The sequence below is a fragment of the Harpia harpyja genome, chromosome W (assembly GCF_026419915.1).
Source record: "Harpia harpyja isolate bHarHar1 chromosome W, bHarHar1 primary haplotype, whole genome shotgun sequence".
NCBI lineage: Eukaryota > Metazoa > Chordata > Aves > Accipitriformes > Accipitridae > Harpia > Harpia harpyja.
The window spans coordinates 35390133-35410487 of NC_068968.1; the positions used below are offsets into that span (position 1 = coordinate 35390133).

Genomic DNA, 20355 nt, shown 5'->3' on the forward strand with positions numbered 1-20355 from the left:
CATGTTCAATGTGTTGTTAGCTATTAGCTAACAGAAACCACCCCTGCATCCCCCCTCTGCTACCAAAACCTTGCCATGTAAACCCAATACAATGTCACATACACCTAAATATAAATTGTTACTGTTGGGGAGGGGATGTTAAAGTGCAAATAGTAAATTGTGTTAAATTTATCTGGTAAAGAGAAAAACAAATCTGATTATTTTTAGGCTAAATATATTAGTATGCTATTTTTTCTTTTATTCTACTTAATGGAATATTTGAAGCATACTAGATTGTTTTTACATTATAAAAACAATGAAAGAGATAAGTTACAGTGAACTTTAAGCAAGCTTTTGGGAGAGGGAAGAACTTGGAGGCTTATTTAGGTGGTGTTTGGTGGTTTTTTTTGAAATTACACTGTCATGTAAACTATTTTTAATGCTTTATTACTAGGCACAGTAATAAAGTGTTGAATCACAATTCAGAACTACTATATTTCACATAACTTGATAGTGATGATTTTGTTTAACAAGTAACAAAAGGTTTTGATCCTGCTGTGTTTTCACTGCAAGTACACTTGCATGTGTGCTTTTTTAAGTGGGACAATGTCTTGTTGGGCAGGTGGAAACATGCAGAGTGGCTAGTTCTTAGCTACATGTATGCAAACTGACTATTTCCCCCCCCCCCCCCGCCTTTTGTAAGAGGATAAGGGTTTGAGTTAAGACTCCACGAAGGTAGTTATAAAATTGGCTCCTTCTGTACCCAGCTACCAACTTCAACAAACCTTCTAGGAATTCAGTATCTACTTAACCCTCTGTTAAATTTGGTTGGAATTGGCCAAGAGACTCGGAAGTTAATAACTGAAGGGAGATGGATGAACAGGTGATGAAATTCCATCTTGTTCTCCTAGGAAATCAAAACACTTCAATTTACTCTTTGCAGCTTTTATTTATAATCTATATAAATAAAAATTATTAGTTTCAGAAAATCATACTTTATTTCTTCCTATATAGTAGGGTTGCTTGCTCACCAGTAGTAAATGGTGATGTAAGTTAATAATTCAGACATTTACTAAGCACACCCTCTATTAATGGTTCTTTCAAGTTTATAATCAAAATATTAAGAGAAAAAATGCTGATCCTCTTATTCTTGAGAATAAATCATTCTGACATTTGAAAAACAATGTGTCCTAAAACTCTTTCAGGAGATATCAAAGCGAATTGTAAAACTAAAAACCATAACAACAAATATGTGGAACGAATCCTCCAGTAATTTCAGCGTTAGTGACTTCCCAAGGCAGAGGTAGTGTCTGAGTAGTTAATAGTCCTCAGTAGATTTTTTTTCTATGAATATATGTAGTTGCATTTGAACCCACCAGAACTTGGCTGCAGGAAGGAGTTTCGTAGCTTAACTACACATTGTGAAGAAGTACTTCCTTTTGTTCTGAACCTGCTAGTTTCGTTCCATAGCCCCTAGTCTTAGAGGAGAGAGAACAGTTTTCTTCTCTGTTCAGGATTTTATAGTTTTAATTCATATCTTGCCCTTAACATTTCCCTGTCCCTGAAAATTTCTATAGTTATAAAATATTTGTAGCCAAGCAATTTGTGTATTTTGTTTTTACTTTTAATGATTTGTACAGTTACAGTACTAGGCTGTTCCCTTTCCTGAGGCTCACCAAAACACAATTGAACTGAATATCTGCTGTTTATACTAGTGATGGCTAATTTGTGACCCACTGACTATATATGACTCTCCAGAAGAATTAATCTAGCTTTTCCTGGATCCCCAACATCTGCATTGGAAAATGGTTTGAGACCTTATAAAGACTGCAGAGACTGGCTACCTAAACAACTCGTCACACTATTGCAAGCATATGTTGTGTGGCCAAAATGGGTGTCCTCCATGACTAGGCATGCACCACCACATACTTGAAATGCATGCCTTCTAGTAATTTGGTAGGGGAATTGTTGGGATATTGTCATAGGCAAGACAGTGTTGACTCAGAGAATTTCACTTAAAAAATATGTTAATTGGCAATAAATTTAATTTAATTATTAATTCAGGTATTAAGAAACAAAGAAGACAATTAAACAAACACTTAGGGAAAACACCTTTCTTCCCCCTTTCCCAGGCTCAACTTCAGTCCAGACACCTCTCTTCCCCCCTCCCTGGTCTTCACTGACCTTTTTTTTTGCCGTGCATTACACTTGGTCCCTTCAGTGAGGCAACAGGCGATCCAGGATGTTTGGAATAGTGCATAGTGGTTTTTTCTTCCACTGCTCCTGGCTTTTTATTCATTTCCTCTGTTCTGGCATGGGCTTATCTACAGGCTGCAGCCCCTTTTGGGGGTGTACCTGCTTTGGTGTGGCTTATCCACAGGCTATAGTCCCCTTAGAGGCATACCACCTCCTCTGGCATGGAACACCTCCTTCTGAGAGTGTCTCCAGTTCTGTCCCCAACAATGTCCCCTTCCTTGTGTCTCTTTCTATTTTTCCTTATGTGTCCTCACATGTCTCCTCCTCTGTATCCTGCTCCTAGCTGCTACCACCCTTTGTTAAATATGTTTGTGCAGAGGTGTCATGTGTTCCTCTGAAGTTTTGGTATGTGGTGGGTTGTTTTCATCAGTTGCTGAGCTCACTGTAACCAGCTGTGACTAGCAGCACATGTTTCACATTCATGGATAACCTGTGCGATAGTGTCCATGGTCAAGTCCACCCCTCGATCGCGAGCCCATCTATATGTTGCATCTCTTCCCTGATGGCCTGAGGTATCATGGGCCCACTGAGCCATAAATAGCTCACCCTTATGTTGCCAGTCCAGGTCCACCTGAGCCACTTCAATCTTGGCAGCCTGATCCACCTGCTGGTTGTTTTGATGTTCTTCAGTGGCCCAACTCTTGGGTATGTGAGCATCTACATGATGTACTTTTACAACCAGATTCTCTAGCCAGGATGCAATATCTTGCCACAGTGCGGCAGCCCAAATGGGTTTACCTCTGCGCTGCCAGTTGCTCTGCTTCCATTGCTGTAGCCACCCCCACAGGGCATTTGCCACCATCCATGAGTCAGGATAGAGATAGAGCACTGGCCACTTCTCTCTTTCAGCAATGTCTAACACTAGCTGGATGGCTTTCACCTCTGCAAACTGACTCAATTCACCTTCTCCTTCAGCAGATTCTGCAACTTGTCGTGTAGGACTCCATACAGCAGCTTTCCACCTCCGATGCTTTCCCACAATGCGACAGGACCCATCAGTGAACAGGGCATATTGCCTCTCATTTTCTGGCAGTTTATTATACAGTGCGGCCTCTTCAGCACACGTAACCTCCTCCCATAGTGATATTCTAAAATCTTTACCTTCTGGCCAGTCCGTGATCACTTTCAAAATCCCTGGGTGACTGGGGTTTCCTATGCAAGCCCATTGTGTGATCAGCGCGACCCACTTACTCCATGTGGCATCAGTTGCATGATGTGTAGAGAAGACCCTTCCCTTTGAACATCCAGCCCAGCACTGGCAGTCGGGGTGCTAAGAGGAGCTGTGTTTCAGTACCAACCACTTCTGAGGCAGCTCGAACTCTTTCACATGCTGCCAATCAATATCTCTTTTTCCGTTGGAGTATAGCGAGCCTCGGATCCTCTGTATCCTCGACTCCAAAACCCCAGGGGTCGGCCTCAGGTGTCCCCAGGTGCTTTCTGCCAGAGGCTCCAGGTAGGGCCATTCTCTCCGGCTGCAGTATAGAGCACATTTTTAACATCTTGTCCTGCCCGGACTGGCCCAAGGGCTACTGCATGAACAATCTCCCGTTTAATTTGTTCAAAGGCTTGTCGTTGCTCAGGGCCCCATTTAAAATCATTCTTCTTCCGGGTCACTTGATAGAGAGGGCTTACAATCAGACTGTAATTTGGAATATGCATTCTCCAAAAACCCACGACACCAAAGAAGGCCTGTGTTTCCTTTTTATTAGTCGGTGGAGACATAGCTGCTATTTTGTTGATCACATCCATTGGGATCTGACGACGCCCATCTTGCCATTTTATTCCTAAAAACTGGATCTCCCGTGCAGGTCCCTTGACCTTACTTTCTTTTATGGCAAAACCGGCTTTCAGAAGGATTTGGATTATTTTCTTCCCTTTCTCAAAGACTTCTTCTGCCGTGTTGCCCCATACGATGATGTCATCAATGTATTGCAGGTGTTCCGGAGCTTCACCTTTTTCCAGTGCAGTCTGGATTAGTCCATGGCAAATGGTGGGGCTGTGTTTCCACCCCTGGGGCAGTCGATTCCAAGTGTAGTGGACGCCCCTCCAAGTAAAAGCAAACTGTGGCCTGCATTCTGCTGCCAGAGGGATTGAGAAAAACACATTAGCGATGTTAATTGTGGCGTACCACTTGGCTGCCTTTGACTCTAGTTCGTATTGAAGTTCTAGCATATCTGGCACAGCAGCACTCAGTGGTGGCGTAACTTCATTCAGGTCACAACAGTCTACTGTTAGTGTCCACTCCCCATTAGACTTTCGCACTGGCCATACGGGACTATTAAAGGGTGAGCGAGTTTTGCTGATCACTCCTTGGCTCTCCAGTTGGCGAATCAACTTGTGGATGGGAATCAGGGGGTCTCGGTTGGTGCGATATTGGCGCCGGTGCACTGTCGTGGTAGCAATTGGCACTTGTTGTTCTTCGACCCTCAGCAACCCCACAATCGAAGGGTCTTGAGAGAGACCAGGCAGGGTAGACAGCTGTTCAGTGCCCTCCGTCTCCAAGGCAGCTATACCAAAGGCCCATCGATACCCCTTTGGGTCCTTAAAATACCCTCTCCTGAGATAGTCTATGCCAAGGATGCACAGGGCCTCTGGGCAAGTCATGATGGGGTGTTTCTGCCATTCATTCCCAGTTAGGCTTACTTCAGCTTCCAATATAGTTAACTCTTGGGATCCTCGTGTCACACCAGAAATACAGATGGGTTCTGCCCCTTTATAACTTGATGGCATTAGAGTACACTGTGCACTGGTGTCTAATAGAGCCTTGTACTCCTGTGGGTCTAACGTGCCAGGCCATCGAATCCACACAGTCCAATAGACCCGGTTATACCTTTCCTCCACCTGGCTGGAGGCAGGGCCCCTCTACTTCTGGTCAGAGTATCCATTACTCACTTCTTGTAAAACTGACTTAGAAGGCCCTTCAAGAGGATCAGAAGTAAGATCAGCCATTCCACTCTGTCTGGAATCTGGAACAGCAATTTTCCTGGAAGAACCACCATTTGTGATTGTTTTTCCTTGCAGCTCACATACCCATGTGTCTCGGGTCGAGGTAGGTTTTCCATCCCATTTCCTCATGTCCTCTCCGTGGTCAGATAGGTAAAACCTCAGGGCACCTCGTGGTGTGTACCTTCTATATTCTCTCTCTTGAGCAGAGGAACACTCACTCCTAATAGCTGAGATACTGGTCCTTATAGGTGGGGAGTACGACTTTTCAATCAGTTCGATCAGTTTTTCGGACTTTTCGGACAGTTTTTCCACAGCCAAGTGTCACGACCCAGACTGGACAGACCAGGGAGTCGTGTTTAATTCTAAATTCCCTCGGGCTAAATTAAGGTGAAATGACACCAAACGGTCAGTTAAAGATTTTATTCATGACAGAAGCAAACTGAACTGGGGAGGCGTGGTAGTAGGTGGCAGGGTTTCTCACAACAGGAATTGCCATAAGACTACTTCTGTAAACTGTGTAACCATATACATTGATTCAGGGAATAAGGAGATCCCTCCCCTTGAGTCACGAGGTTCAGAGTAGACCCCCTTGCTTTCCAGACTCCTCCTCAGAGAAGGGTCTAGGGGCAGCTGGATCTACTCTTAGTCTCAGACTTGGTCAACAGTTTATGTCTTGAAACGGATGAGGTGTAGGGATTGTGGAAAAGGAAAAGGAAAGAGAGAAGAAGACAGAGAGAGAAAAAGGAAGAGAGAAAGATTTCACCGGTCCTGGGTCCAGCGGTGGTTCAGTCAGCCGAGGTGTCCAGTCAGCTGAGGGGTCCAGTCCCGGTGGGCTTGCGCACCCGGGGCTTCAGTTTGTGTCCTTTTATCATCCTTGCCCCTCCTTCGGGCAGGCACCCGAACTCCTCAGGTTAATGAACAGTTTGTGAGCCTTTGGGTTTGGGGGTGGTTTGTGGAGTAACTTCTCCTTCCCTGCAGACACGGCCATTGTTTGATCTTTGTATCAGAACAGCTTATCAGAACAGGGAGCTGTGCACCCTCCAGCACGCCCTCCCCCTCCTGTTGCTGATGTCTGAGCTGATGGGCTTTTCACCTTGGCTCCTTGCTGTGCAGGGTTTGTCTTTAAGCAGAACTTGCCCCACCACAATGTTTGAGACATTAACTCTTTCAGTCTCTCACACCAAGATGCAGGCTTGTAGGGCGGAAGAGATATTTTCTTCATATTGCCGGAGTTGGCGAGCCATTTTATCCACCGTCGGTGCCTCTTTTTCTTTCCAGGTCAGTACTGCCAATGGATTGGCATAGGATGATGGTGCGCTCTATACAAATGTCTGCCATGTGGGTCGTGTGCATTGGACTTCATCTGGATCTCTGGGCAATTATGCTTTGTCCGGGTCATAATAAATCAAATCTAGCACAGCTAATTCTCTCAGATATTGGATACTTCTCTCCATGGTGGTCCACTTGCTTGACTGACATATAACATCTTCCTTAAAGGGGTACCTTTCCTTCACACTTGACAGGAGTCGCCTCCAGAGGATGAGGGTTTGTGTCCCTTTTCCAATTGCCTTGTCAATGCCACCTTCCCTGGCAGCGATCCCAGCTGCTTGGCTTCCCTACCTTCTAATTCCAGTCTGGTAGCCCCATTGTCCCAGCATTGGATCAGTGTCCTGGTTTCAGCTGGGATAGAGTTAATTGTCTTCCTAGTAGCTGGTATAGTGCTATTTTTTGAGTTCAGTATGAGAAGAATGTTGATAACACTGATGTTTTCAGTTGTTGCTAAGTAATGTTTAGTCTAAAGTCAAGGATTTTTGAGCTTCTCATGCCCAGCCAGCGAGAAAGCTGGAGGGGCACAAGAAGTTGGGAGGGGGCACAGCCAGGGCAGCTGACCCAAAGTGGCCAAAGGAATATTCCATACCATGTGACGTCACATCTAGTATATAAACTGGGGGGAGTGGGGCTGGGGGGAATTACTGTTTGGGGACTAACTGGGCGTCGATTGGCAGGTGGTGAGCAATTGCACTGTGCATCATTTGTATATTCCAGTCCTTTTATTATTACTGCTTTCATTTTATTAGTGTTATCATTATCATTATTAGTTTCTTCCTTTCTGTTCTAGTAAACCATTCTTATCTCAACCCATGAGTTTTACTTTTTTTTTCCAATTCTCTCCCCCATCTCACTGGGTGGAGGGGAAGTGAGTGAGCAGCTGCATGGTGCTTAGTTGCTGGCTGGGGTTAAACCACGAGAAGCAGCCAGGTGATAATGTGCTCACCTGGACGACAGCTGAAATCTTTTTGCATATCCCGCAGCTCACTCAAGGATAGGGATCCAGTGATTACCTCTGGTTTTGCCTCTTCCTCTTGTGATGACCCTGGTTCATCTTCATCCTTCGCTAAGCAAACTGATTTCTTTGTATATTTTCTTCTTCTGTATGGGGGCAACTTATACTGGCACAGGTTGGTTCTCTGCTTCAGCTGCAGTGCCTGTCGCTGGGGTTGGAGTGGCCGCAGTGCCTGTTGCTTTGTTGTTAGATCCAGAGACCTTCTCTTCCCCTTGAGGGTACTGAGTGGTGTTGAACAGGGCTCGATAGGCATGGGCCAGGCCCCAGCACATTGCAGTGATTTGCAGTCTCCCTGGAATTGTCGGGGTGACAGCATACTTTTTCCAAATGTTCTACTAGTTTTTCAGGATTCTGCACTTGTTCAGGGGTGAAGTTCCAAAACATTGGAGGTACCCACTGCCCTAGGCATTTTCCCATACTACCCCACACACCCTGTCACTCATAATTATCCAGCCTTGGGGCAGATCTCTGGGTGATCTTCTTCAATAGTTGTTTAACCCTAAACAAGACCTGAACCACATTCAGGAACATGCTAGTTCCTAGCAGTAGGACCATGCTGGTTTCAACATCCCAAGGGTATTCAAATTTTTCAAAATTCTCAAACGCTATTATAATTAGCCTGGAGGAGAAGGGGAAGGTGAAGAAAGGTGCCTCCCCCATAGATTGGCTCTCCAAGGAGAAAAGGTAAAGGGTGTAATTATTAATAGTTTCCTACAGATGGCTCCCGAAGTATAGAGGTGACGACAATGCTGAGTGCAAATACCGGAATAGTTCCATGACCAGTAATTTTACCATACCATAAACCAGTGTTACACAATACATCAAAGCGAAAACCTTAATCCACCTCCCATGGATGATAAGCAGCAGCACAGGGACTACATACAGCAAGTGAGGTGATACATAACAGAACTCTAAAAACGAGTGCCACAATCTAAGAGCCCATAAATCAACATTGTGACCAGCAACTATTAGACCAATATAATGAATGCTTGCAACAAATTTGTTTTAACATGCTCTGATCAGGTCTGTCGTTATCTCAACCCTTCGATCCCCACGCTGGGCACCAAAATGGACTGTCATGGTTTAACCCCAGCCAGCATCTAAGCACCATGCAGCCTCTCCCCTCCACCCAGTGGGATGGGGGAGGGAATCGGGGAAATAAAGTAAAACTCGTGGGTTGAGATAAGAACAGTTTAATAGAACAGAAAGGAAGAAACTAATAATTATAATCATAACAATAATAAAATGACAATAAAAATAATAAAAGGATTGGAATATACAAGTGATGCACAATGCAATTGCTCACCACTCCCCGACCGATGCCCAGTTAGTTCCGAAGCAGTGATCCGCCCCCCAGGCCAACTCCCCCAGTTTATATACTGGACATGATGTTACATGGTATGGAATACCCCTTTGGTCACTTTGGGTCAGCTGTCCTGTCTCTGTCCCGCTCCTAACTTCTTGTGCCCCTCCAGCGTTCTTGCTGGCTGGGCATGAGAAGCTGAAAAATCCTTAACTTAGTCTAAACACTACTTAGCAACAACTGAAAACATCAGTGTGATATCAACATTATTCTCATACTAAGTTCAAAACATAGCACTATACCTGCTACTAGGAAGACAATTAACTCTATCCCAGCCGAAACCAGGACAACCTTCTATCTCCTCTCTCTTGCCTAGAGGAATGCCTACTCCTAATAGCTGAGATACTGGTCTGTACAGGATGGAGGCCGAACTTATCCTCAAATTGCTGAACTCTCAGGAGTTTCTCGGCTAGTATGTCTGGCAGTTTCTCTACAGCCAAGATGAGAGAGGAAGAGAGATTTTCTTAGTATCACTGGAGTTGGCAAGCCACATCATCCACCATCGGTGCCTCTTCGTCTTTCTAGTCCATTGGTGCCAATGCGTTGGCATACAATGATGGTGTGCTCCCTACAAACTTCCGCCACATGGGTCGTGTGCATTGGAATTTGTCTGGATCTGTGGGTAACTGCGCATTGTATGGGTCATAATAAACCATCTCTAGCATGGCTAATTCCCTCAGGTACTGGATACCTCTCTCCATGGTGGTCCATTTGCCTGGTTGACATATAACATCTTCTTTGAAGGAGTACCTTTCCCTCACGCCCGACAGAAGTTGCCTCCAGAGGCTATGGGCTTGTGTCTTTTTTCCAATTGCTTTGTCAATGCCCCCTTCCCTAGAAAGGGATCTGAGCTGCTTGGCTTCCCTACCCTCTAATTCCAAGCTACTGGTTCCATTATCCCAGCATTGGAGCAGCCAGGTGATAATGTGCTCACGCGGACGACGGCTGAAATCTTTTCGCATATCTCGCAGCTCACTCAAGGATAGGGATCAAGTGATTGCCTCTGGTTCTGCCTCTTCCTCCTGTTCCCATGATGACCCTTGTTCACCTTTATCCCTCACTAAGCGAATTGATTTTTTATATTTCTTCTTCTGTATAGGGGCGACTGATACTGGCACTGGTTGATTCTCTGGTTCAGCTGCAGTGCCTGTCACTGGGGTTTGAGTAGCCATAGTCGCGGGGGTTGGAGTAGCTGCAGTGCTTGTTGCTGGGGTCTGAGTAGCTGCAGTACCTGTCGTGGGGGTTGATCTCTGGGTGGTATTTTTAAATAGTTCTTTAACCCTAAACAAGACCTGAACCACATTCAGGAACATGCTAGTTCCTAGCAATAGGACCATGCTGGTTTCGACATCTCAAGGCTATTCAAAATTTGCAAAATCCTCAAACTGTATTGTAATTAGCCTGGCGGAGAAGAGGAAGATGTGGGAAGATGTCTCCCCCATAGGTTGGCTCCCCGAGGAGAAAAGGTAAAAAGTGTAGTTATTAATAGTTTCTGATAGATGGCTCCCAAAGTACAGAGGTGACAGCAATACTGAGTACAAATACCAGATTAGTTTCACGGCTAGCAATTCTATCGTATCATAAGCCAGAGTTATAGAGTACAACAACATGATAACTCTAGCCCAATTCCCACAGGTGATAAAAAGCACAACAGGAGGCATATACTGCAAGTAAGGTATTACATAACGCACCTTTAAGAACAAGCACACCAATGTTGAGAGCAAAATAACATTGTGACCAGTGACTATTAAGCCAATACAATGAATGCTTATAACGAATTTGTTTTAACACCCTCTGATCAGATCTGTCTTTAGCTCAACCCTTCAAGCCTCACATTGGGCACCAAAAAGGACTGTCGTGGTTTAACCCCAGCCCCGGTGGGATGGGGAGGAGAATAGGGAAAATAAGTAAAACTCGTGGGTTGAGATAAGAACAGTTTAATAACTAAAATAAAAAATATATATTATAATAACAATAATAATAATACAAATATGATAACAATAATAATTATTGTCATGAAAAGGAATATAACAAAAAGAGATAAATTAGACCCAAGAAAAGACAAGTGATGCACAATGCAATTGCTCACCACCTGCTGACCGATGCCCGAGCAGCGATCCACACCTCCCAGCCAACTCCCCCCAGTTTATATACTGAGCATGACATTCTATGGTATGAAATATCCCTTTGGCTAGTTCAGGTCAGCTGTCCTGGCTATGCTCCCTCCCAGCTTCTTGTGCACCTGCTTGCTGGCAGAGCATGGGAAACTGAAAAATCCTTAACTTAGGATAAGCGCTACTTAGCAACAACTAAAACACCAGTGTGTTATCAACATTATTCTCACACTAAATCCAAAACACACTGTACCAGCTTCTAAGAAGAAAATTAACTCTATCCCAGCCTAAACCAGGACACACCATCAGTCCGAAAGGTGCTTGGGGGAGCTGCCCATTGATTCACAAGATAGTTGAGGTTGGAAGGGACCTCTGGAGGTCATCTTGTCCAACCCCCTTGCTCAAACAGGGCCACCGAGAGCAGGTTGCCCAGGACCATGTCCAGATGGCTTTTGAATATCTCCAAGGAGGGAGACTCCACAACCTTTCCGGGCAACCTGTTCCAATTCCCAGTCACCCTCACAGTAAAAAGCATTTCCTGATGTTCAGACGGAATCTCCTGTGTTTCAGCTTGTGCCTCTTGTCCTGTCACTGGGCACCACTGAAAAGAGCCTGGCTCTGTCTTCTATGCACCCTTCCTTCAGGTATTTATATACAGTGATAAGATCCCCCCTGAGCCTTCCCTTCTCTAGGTTAAAATGGCCCAGCTCTCAGCCTTTCATCATAGGAGAGATGCTCTGGTCCCTTCATCATCTTTGTGGCCCTTCGTTGAACTCTCTCTAGTATGTCCATGTCTCTCTTTGCTGTGGTTTAACCCCGGTAGGCAGCTAAGCACCACACAGCTGCTCGCTCACTCCCTCGTCCCAGTGGGATGGGGGAGAGAATCCAAAGGGTAAAAGTCCAAAAACTCATAGGTTGAGATAAAGACAGTTTAATAAGAAAAAAACCAAAGAAAGTAAAAAAAAAAAAAAAGAAAAGCAAAACCAAGAAAAACAAGTGCTGAAAAAAACCCCAATTGCTCACCACCAGGTGACTGATGTACAGGCAGTTCACGAACAATGGCAGCCCCAGCAAACTTCCCTCCAACCCCGGTTTTATTGCTGAGCACAAAGTCATATGGCATGAAAGATTCCTTTGGTCAGATGGGGTCAGCTGTCCCAGCTGTGTCCCCTCCCAACTTCTTGTGCACCCCCTAGCCTATCCGCTGGTGGGGCAGTGTGAGAAACAGAAAAGGCCTTGACACTGTGTAAGCACTGTTCAGCAATAACTAAACCATCAGTGTGTTATCAACAGTGTTTTCATCACAAATACAAAACAAAGTCTAGGGTGGTCCCCGCTGACTCAGAGCTAGCCAACATAATTCCAATTTACAATAAGGTCATGAGGGAAGACCCAGGAAACTACAGACCTGTTAGTCTAACCTCAGTATCTGGAAAAATTATGGAGAAGATCATACTGGGTGCTATTGAAAGGTATTTAAAGGACAATGCAATCATCAGGCACAGTCAACATGGGTTCACAAAGGGAAAGTCCTGCCTAACTAATTTAATATCCTTCTACGATAAGATCACCTGCCTAGTGGATGAAGGGAAGGTGGTGGATGTAGTTTTTCTGGATTTTAGTAAGGCTTTTGATGCTGTTCCTCACAGAATCCTTCTGGACAAGTTGTCCAACTGTGAGATGACCAGGTACACGGTGCGCTGGGTGAAGAACTGGCTGAATGTCAGGGCTCAAAGGGTTGTAGTGAATGTGTTGTCCCAAAAGTGGGTTTCGGTACTCGGTGTGCAATGAGCCTATCTCGCACTCAGAGACAAGATATTGTGATGATGAGCTTTGCAATGTATTACAGCAACTTCTTTTGGCATAGTGACTGCTGTTAATAACTTTAAGATTTCTGCCCCATGCTTCACAGGAGTTCCTTGGGATGATAAAAGTCCCTGGTCTTTCCATATGGCTCCATGAGCATGCACAATTCCAAAAGCATATTTAGAATTGGTATAAATATTCACTCGTTTCCCTTGTGATAACTCTAAGGCTCTGGTAAGAGTAATCAATTCAGCTTTTTGTGCAGAAGTGTTTATAGGAAGAGGCTGAGACTCAATTTCTTCATTCAAAGTCACTACTGCATATGCGGCCTTTCGTTCTCCTTTTGAAACAAAACTACTACCATCCGTAAATAAGGTCCAGTCTGAATTTTCCAGGGGGGTGTCCTTCAAATCTGGTCAACTGGAATACACTTGTTCAATAGATTGAATGCAATCATGTACCAAATTCTCATCACCAGTAATAGGCAACAGTGTGGCTGGGTTCAAGGAAGAAGACGTTTTCATGATTATATCATCTCGTTCGAATAATACAGCTTGGTACTGTATCATCCTGCTTGGGGATAACCAATGATGTCCTCTCTGCTCTAATACCACAGCTACTGCATGCAGAACTGTCGTGGTTTAACCCCAGCCAGCAACTAAGCACCACGCAGCCGCTCACTCACTCCCCCCCCACCCAGTGGGATGGGGGAGAAAATTGGGAAAAGAAGCAAAACCCGTGGGTTGAGATAAGAACGGTTTAATAGAACAGAAAAGAAGAAACTAATAATGATAATGATAACACTAATAAAATGACAACAGTAATAACAAAAGGATTGGAATGTACAAATGATGCGCAGTGCAATTGCTCACCACCTGCCGATCGACGCCCAGTTAGTCCCCGAGCAGCGATCCCCCACCCCCATTCCCCCCAGTTCCTATACTAGATGGGACGTCACATGGTATGGAATACCCTGTTGGCCACTTTGGGTCAGCTGCCCTGGCTGTGTCCTGTGCCAACTTCTTGTGCCCCTCCAGCTTTCTTGCTGGCTGGGCAGGAGAAGCTGAAAAATCCTTGACTTTAGTCTAAACACTACTGAGCAACAACTGAAAACATCAGTGTTATCAACATTCTTCTCATACTGAACCCAAATCATAGCACTGTACCAGCTACTAGGAAGACAATTAACTATCCCAGCTGAAACCAGGACAGGAACAAATACAGTAATTGATTGTCCCATAGTCAATTTCCGAGCTGCTTGAATCAACAATAAAGTTGCAGCTACAGCTCGGAGACATGCTGGCTACCCCTTGCTTACTTCATCTAGTTGTTTAGAAAAGTATGCTACTGGTCTTTTCCAATCTCCCAACATTTGGGTCAAAACTCCCAAGGCTATGTGTAATCTCGTGTACATATAATGCAAAGGGTTTAGTAAGATCTGGTAATCCCAAAGCAGGGGCTTTCATCAGGGCCTGCTTAATGTCATCAAAACCCTTTTGACACTCCAAAGTCCACTCTAGGACTTCTCCTGGTCCTTTTATAGCTGCATACAGAGGCTTGGCCATTAACCCAAAATTGGGTATCCACAGTCTACACCATCTTGCCATTCCTAAGAATCCTCTTAGTTCTCTTTTGGACTGAGGTGGGGCAATTCAACATATTTCTTCTTTACGTTCAGTCCCCAGTTTTCTTTCTCCTTGTGATATTTCAAATCCAAGATAGGTAACAACCCTCTGTGCCACTTCTGCCTTTTTCTGAGATACTCGATATCCAGCTAATCCCAGAAAGTTCAACAAACTTATGGTCGCCTCCTTGCACTGCTGTTCAGTTTCTGTTCCCAGAAGTAGATCATCTACATATTGTAAAAGAGTGACAGAAGGGTTCTTACCTTGCTGGTGTTCTAATTCTTTGGCCAGTATGTTACCAAACAAAGTAGGACTGTTCTTGAATCCTTGTGGTAGTACTGTCCAGCAAAGTTGCACTTTTCATCCTGTGGATGGACTCTCCCATTCAAAAGCAAACAACTTTTGACTCTCAGCTTCCAGCGGAATGCAAAAGAAGGCATCCTTTAAATCCAGTACTGTAAAATAAATGTTATTCTCAGGAATAGCAGATAACAAAGTGTAGGGATTTGGTACCACCAGGTGGATATCAAGCACAATTTGATTCATTGCCCTTAGGTCTTGCACTAATCGGTATTCCTGGGACCGGGGCTTCTTTACTGGTAATATTGGAGTGTTAAATTCAGACTGGCATTCCCGTAAAAGTCCATACTGCAGGAAATTGTTTATTAAACTCTCTAAGCCAAAACTTGCTTCTAACTTCATGGGATACTGTTTCTTTCTTACCGGCTTGGCATTAGGTTTCAATTCCACTCTCACGGGCTCTGCATTCCTTGCTTTCCCAGGTACCTTGGTGGTCCATACTAATGGGATTACAGCATTCAATACATCATCAGGTATTTGTGTTTCCTCGATGTTTTTCTCCTGTAACAAAGCTTGACCTTCCATGCGTTATCTTGTGGGATATGCATTTGGATAGTATTTCCAAAAAAGGTTATTTGTGCTCCCAACTTATTCAATAAATCTCGACCTAAAAGAGGTACGGGGCATTCTGGCATATAAAGAAACTCATGTGTTAATACTTTGTTTCCAATTTTACATTCCATTGGCTGTAAAAAAGGCTTTACCTCTCACTTTCCCGTGGCCCCAACAACCAGCATATAAAATTTACTCAAAGGTCCCCTACAACTAGTTACTACAGAATACGTTGCTCCTGTATCTCCTAAGAATTTTACAGTCTCATTCCCCAGCTGTACTGGAACCAGGGGATCTACTGGGGAGATTGTTAAATTCACCCCCGGTCCCCTTCATTCAGAATCATATTTTCCCATCAGCAATAAATCAACTTCAGGTATCTGACCCCCCATTTGCGGGTAGTTGTGTCCCCTGTCCTCCCAATTTTGGGCATGCATTTTTCCAATGTCCTTCTTTTTTACAATAAGCACACTGATTTGGTCCAATCTGGTTATCCGTAATTTGAGGACCACAACTTCTGCCTCTTCCTCGGGTCATGTTTCCTCTAAAGTTTCCTCTTCCTTGCCCTCTCCCCTGACATGAAGCACCTGCTATAGCAGCAGCTAGTAAAGCGGCCTGTAGCTTCCTATCTTTTTGTTTTTCTTTTTGCTTTTCTTTTTGCTTTTCTTTTTGCCTCTCGTTCTTTTCTACCTCTTCCCTATTATTATACACTTTGTATGCTATCTGTATTAATTGTGAAATTGACATTCCTTCAGCCCCATCAACCTTCTGTAACTTCTTTCAGATGTCGGGGGCTGACTGCCCGATAAACAGCATATTAAACATCATCTTGCTATTTTCTTCCTCTGGATTTAAATCTGTCCATTTCCTAGCTGTTTCACACAATCTCTCATAGAATGCTGAGGGATTTTCATCTATCCCTTGTTGTACCCCATACAATTTAGAAATATTCTTTTGCCTAGGGACTCCATGCTGTATCCCATAGAGAATCAATTGTTGATATTGTTTAATCATTATCCTTCCTGTAGTAGTATTGGGATCCCAGCCAGGGTCTGTTTTTGGCATGAATCTAGCAGGATCGTCCTTCGCATTTTGCCTTTCATTTTCTTCCTTAGATTTCTCTAATACTAACCTTTTCTCTTCTGGAGTAAATAGGGTATTTAACAATGTCTGCATATCTCCCCATGTGGGGTTATGATTCATTACAATAGTTTGTCCCAACCTATGCATCTTTTCACGATCATCCCGATATGACCCTACTGACTCCTTCCAATTTAATAAATCTGATGTAGTAAATGGGACATGTACAAACACAGGTAACCCTTCTGGTCCTACTGCTTGACGCAAAGGAGCTTGAATAACTGGCTTTTGTTGAGATCGGGTTCTCCCCAAGATCGGGCTAAAGGTATCCGATCCCTGGATATAATACTTCTTTTCTTTTTTTAATTTTAATGCTACTGCTATCACTCTTGCTTTCAAGATCCTGCTCTCTCTCATTGGGTTTTGCCACCAACATTTGAACATCCTCTTCTTCACTTTTACTAATACATCCTTTCCCTATATCACATGCAGAACAACACCTTTGCTTTTTCTTTCCATTATCAGCTAACACATACATGCCATTAGCATCATTATTCATCAAACGACACTTCTTTCGGACTTAATGATTATTTCATAAAGAGAAAAATATATCAACATATAGAACCTCATCCCATTTATCCAACCTTCTACAAAACAACATTAATTGTAGTATAGTATTATAATTTATGGATCCATTCTCAGGTCACACTTCTTGATCATCTAATTTATACATCAGCCACCATTGATTACAATATCGTTTCACTTTTTCTTTCATTAGGGGATCCCCTCCAAACTTATCCCAATGTTTTAGGATGCATCCCAAGGGATAACAAGGGGGTATCTTGGTAGAGGGGCCAGATCCCATATTGTTTTTTAAGAAACTGTGTATTAGGCACCTACTTGTATATCTTAATCTCCTGCTGCAGTCCTTCTAAGGGAATGACTTACACAGAAATATTCAAAATCCAAATGAGTGTAACGTTACACAACAGATACCAAACCAAATACAAAACGAGGGATGTCTCCTGTCGTTAACCAAATACAAAATATCAAATGACAAATTGCCCCTCTTACCAGATCCCCTATTCAACAATATCTTGATTTCAGCATTGCACCTTTGTGTCGCTTACCGCCCAGCGGGGAGAGGAGCCATCAGAGTCCCCAAAAATCAGTTTGGTGCACGCTGGAGTCCAAGCGGTCCGCTTCTCCCTGCTGATTGCAGCAAGATGATCCGGGCAAGGCTTCTCAGCAATGTCCCATCTGGGTCACCAAAACTGTTGTCCCAAAAGTGGGTTTCAGTACCCAGTGTGCAATGAGCCAATCTCACACTCAGAGATGAGATATTGTGTATTACAAAGTTGCGCAAGTTTGGGTGCTAGGTGGTAACTCCACAAAGCTAGCATACCTCGGTGTTCTCCAGAGTTCCTTTTATATACACTGTTATCAGTTGATAGGTTTCTACAGACTTCCCTCTAATACCAATTAGTTAGTAATTTGCATACAGTTACACAATCTTTATTCTTACTATGCATGGTCTATGAGTAAGGGTCTCTGCCTGGGCCGGGGTCTCCTGCCCAGTGGGTGTGATTTTTAGTATTATAATGAGGGTCCTGCTGTTGCATTAAAGAGTAAAGAAGTTTGGCAGAAAATAAACCCCCTTGCGTTCCAGCTTATCCTCAGATGTCAGAGGGGCTGGGGGTGGCTAGGTTTAATTTCTGAGTGATGTCCAATTCAACGCTATAAGTCTGGTCGCATTCAATATGTTGAACTATCACGATGAAGGATGCACTTAATAGCATACTGCACTCTCGGCTTAGCCACGTTCAACGCACTAGGATTACCAGACTTAGAGAGTTTGGTTGCGTTAACGAACTATCATGACTAGATTAATGATCAGCGCAGTTTATTAAAGCAACAATACAGGTTCTTTTGGATTGCCAGTGATAAATACACTGTCTGTAAAGCATGTGCAAATTATAATACAGTCGACTACAAGTGCATTAAATTAGGAAGGAAAAGAGCTCTATAGAGATTTCTAAGTTTCCCAGGGAAGCACTTGGTATGACTGAGTGTTCGAATCTTACCCAATAGGCGTCCCTATGGGGGGGAAGAGAGGTTCAGCCCATTGACTGATCCCAGAGGTCAGTGATGTCCTCCCGACTTGTCCACGATGGTATCTTCCCTCATGGTCCCCCTCTCTTTGGACCTTTTATCCTATTTTTCCTATTTAGGTGGAGCTTGAGTGACTCTAGTCATACATACTTTTACTTTGATTGGTATAAAGTTCTCTTGCTTTACTTTTAAAGGTATATGCTAGAAAAAATTCAGAGCGCATGCTCAGTGGGGGTTGGTCGCACCTTGAAGGCAGGTAGCCTTTTGGGATGGAGGTGTGTTTTGGTATTATAATGAGATTATAATGAGCAAAGTTCACCCAGAGAACATGATTTTGACAGAAAATGAAAAACTACTGGTTCAGGGCTGGCTCAGGGTAACAACTATGTGGTTTATCAGTTCCATAGTATCATCCAGTTTCCATCCCTGCGATGATATCACAGAGCCTGGCCGCGGTGTTTCCACTCTGCTCCATCCTCTGTTATTTCTCTTAGAGTCAGCATACCAAGATCCCCTGGTGTTACTAACATCTAAGGTTGCAGGTTATGTTGCTTAGGGAATTATCATGGAACAGATTCCTTGCATATCCACTGCATTCCACCCTGGAGGTTTACCTTCTCTCAAGGGGGGTGTGTGTGTGTCATATCACCTCGAGCAATTATTCCACAGAGGGTAGTTCGCTTAAGGACGCAGTTTAGCTAACTATCCAAAATTAAGTATAAACATGATAATTAGAATATGTATAGTTGACATATTTTCCAGGATGTTTCTTCTTCAAGGATAGCCAACTCCTGATTAGAAGTTCTCTAACTCATCACTTCTGAGAACCTCAAGGACAGTCATCCTGATCCTAGAGACTGTGTACATATTTGGTTTTCTTAGTATGTGCAACATCTAACTTCACTAAATTCTTCATCAAGTTTTAACCCTCTACTTGCTTAGATAACAAATGGGGCTACACCTGGCTGGTGACCAGTCACCAGCAGTGTTCCTCAGGGCTCAATTCTAGGGCCAGTTCTGTTCAATACATTTATCAATTATCTGGATGCAGGATTTGAATACACCCTTAGCAAGTTTGCTGCTGATACTTGTCGTGGTTTAACCCCAGCCAGCAACTAAACACCACGCAGCCGTTCACTCACTCCCCCCCACCCAGTGGGATGGGGGAGAAAATCGGGAAAAGAAGCAAAACCCGTGGGTTGAGATAAGAACGGTTTAATAGAACAGAAAAAGAAGAAACTAATAATGATAATGATAACACTAATAAAATGACAACAGCAATAATGAAAGGATTGGAATGTACAAATGATGCGCAGTGCAATTGCTCACCACCTGCCGACCGACACCCAGCCAGTCCCCGAGCGGCGATTCCCTGCCCCCACTTCCCCGTTCCTATACTAGATGGGACGTCACATGGTATGGAATACCCCGTTGGCCACTTTGGGTCAGGTGCCCTGGCTGTGTCCTGTGCCAACTTCTTGTGCCCCTCCAGCTTTCTCGCTGGCTGGGCATGAGAAGCTGAAAAATCCTTGACATTAGTCTAAACACTACTGAGCAACAACTGAAAACATCAGTGTTATCAACATTCCTCACATACTGAACTCAAAACATAGCACTGTACCAGCTACTAGGAAGACAGTTAACTCTATCCCAGCTGAAACCAGGACAGTATCCACCCCTTATTCTATACCATTGACGTCATGCACAGTTCCCATACCTTTAGTTACATCCTGATCAATCATCACATTTCCATCCCTTTAAGACATATGAGCAATGATATATATATATATGTATACACACACAGAGATATCATTCCTT

The 20355-nt window shown here is 43.8% G+C and overlaps 1 protein-coding gene across 4 annotated transcripts in view; it reads left to right on the forward strand.

The window, feature by feature from the left end:
- The window catches only part of LOC128136241 (mitochondrial nicotinamide adenine dinucleotide transporter SLC25A51-like), a 56841-nt gene that overhangs the window by 5557 nt on the left and 30929 nt on the right, over positions 1-20355 (forward strand). Inside the window, exon 2 of one of the 4 annotated variants that reach the window (XM_052775488.1) lies at positions 15216-15266. The exons of the other annotated variants lie outside the window; for them this stretch is intronic. The gene's annotated coding sequence lies outside the window, so the exon portion shown is untranslated. The remainder of the gene's footprint in view (positions 1-15215; positions 15267-20355) is intronic. 4 annotated transcript variants of the gene reach the window in all.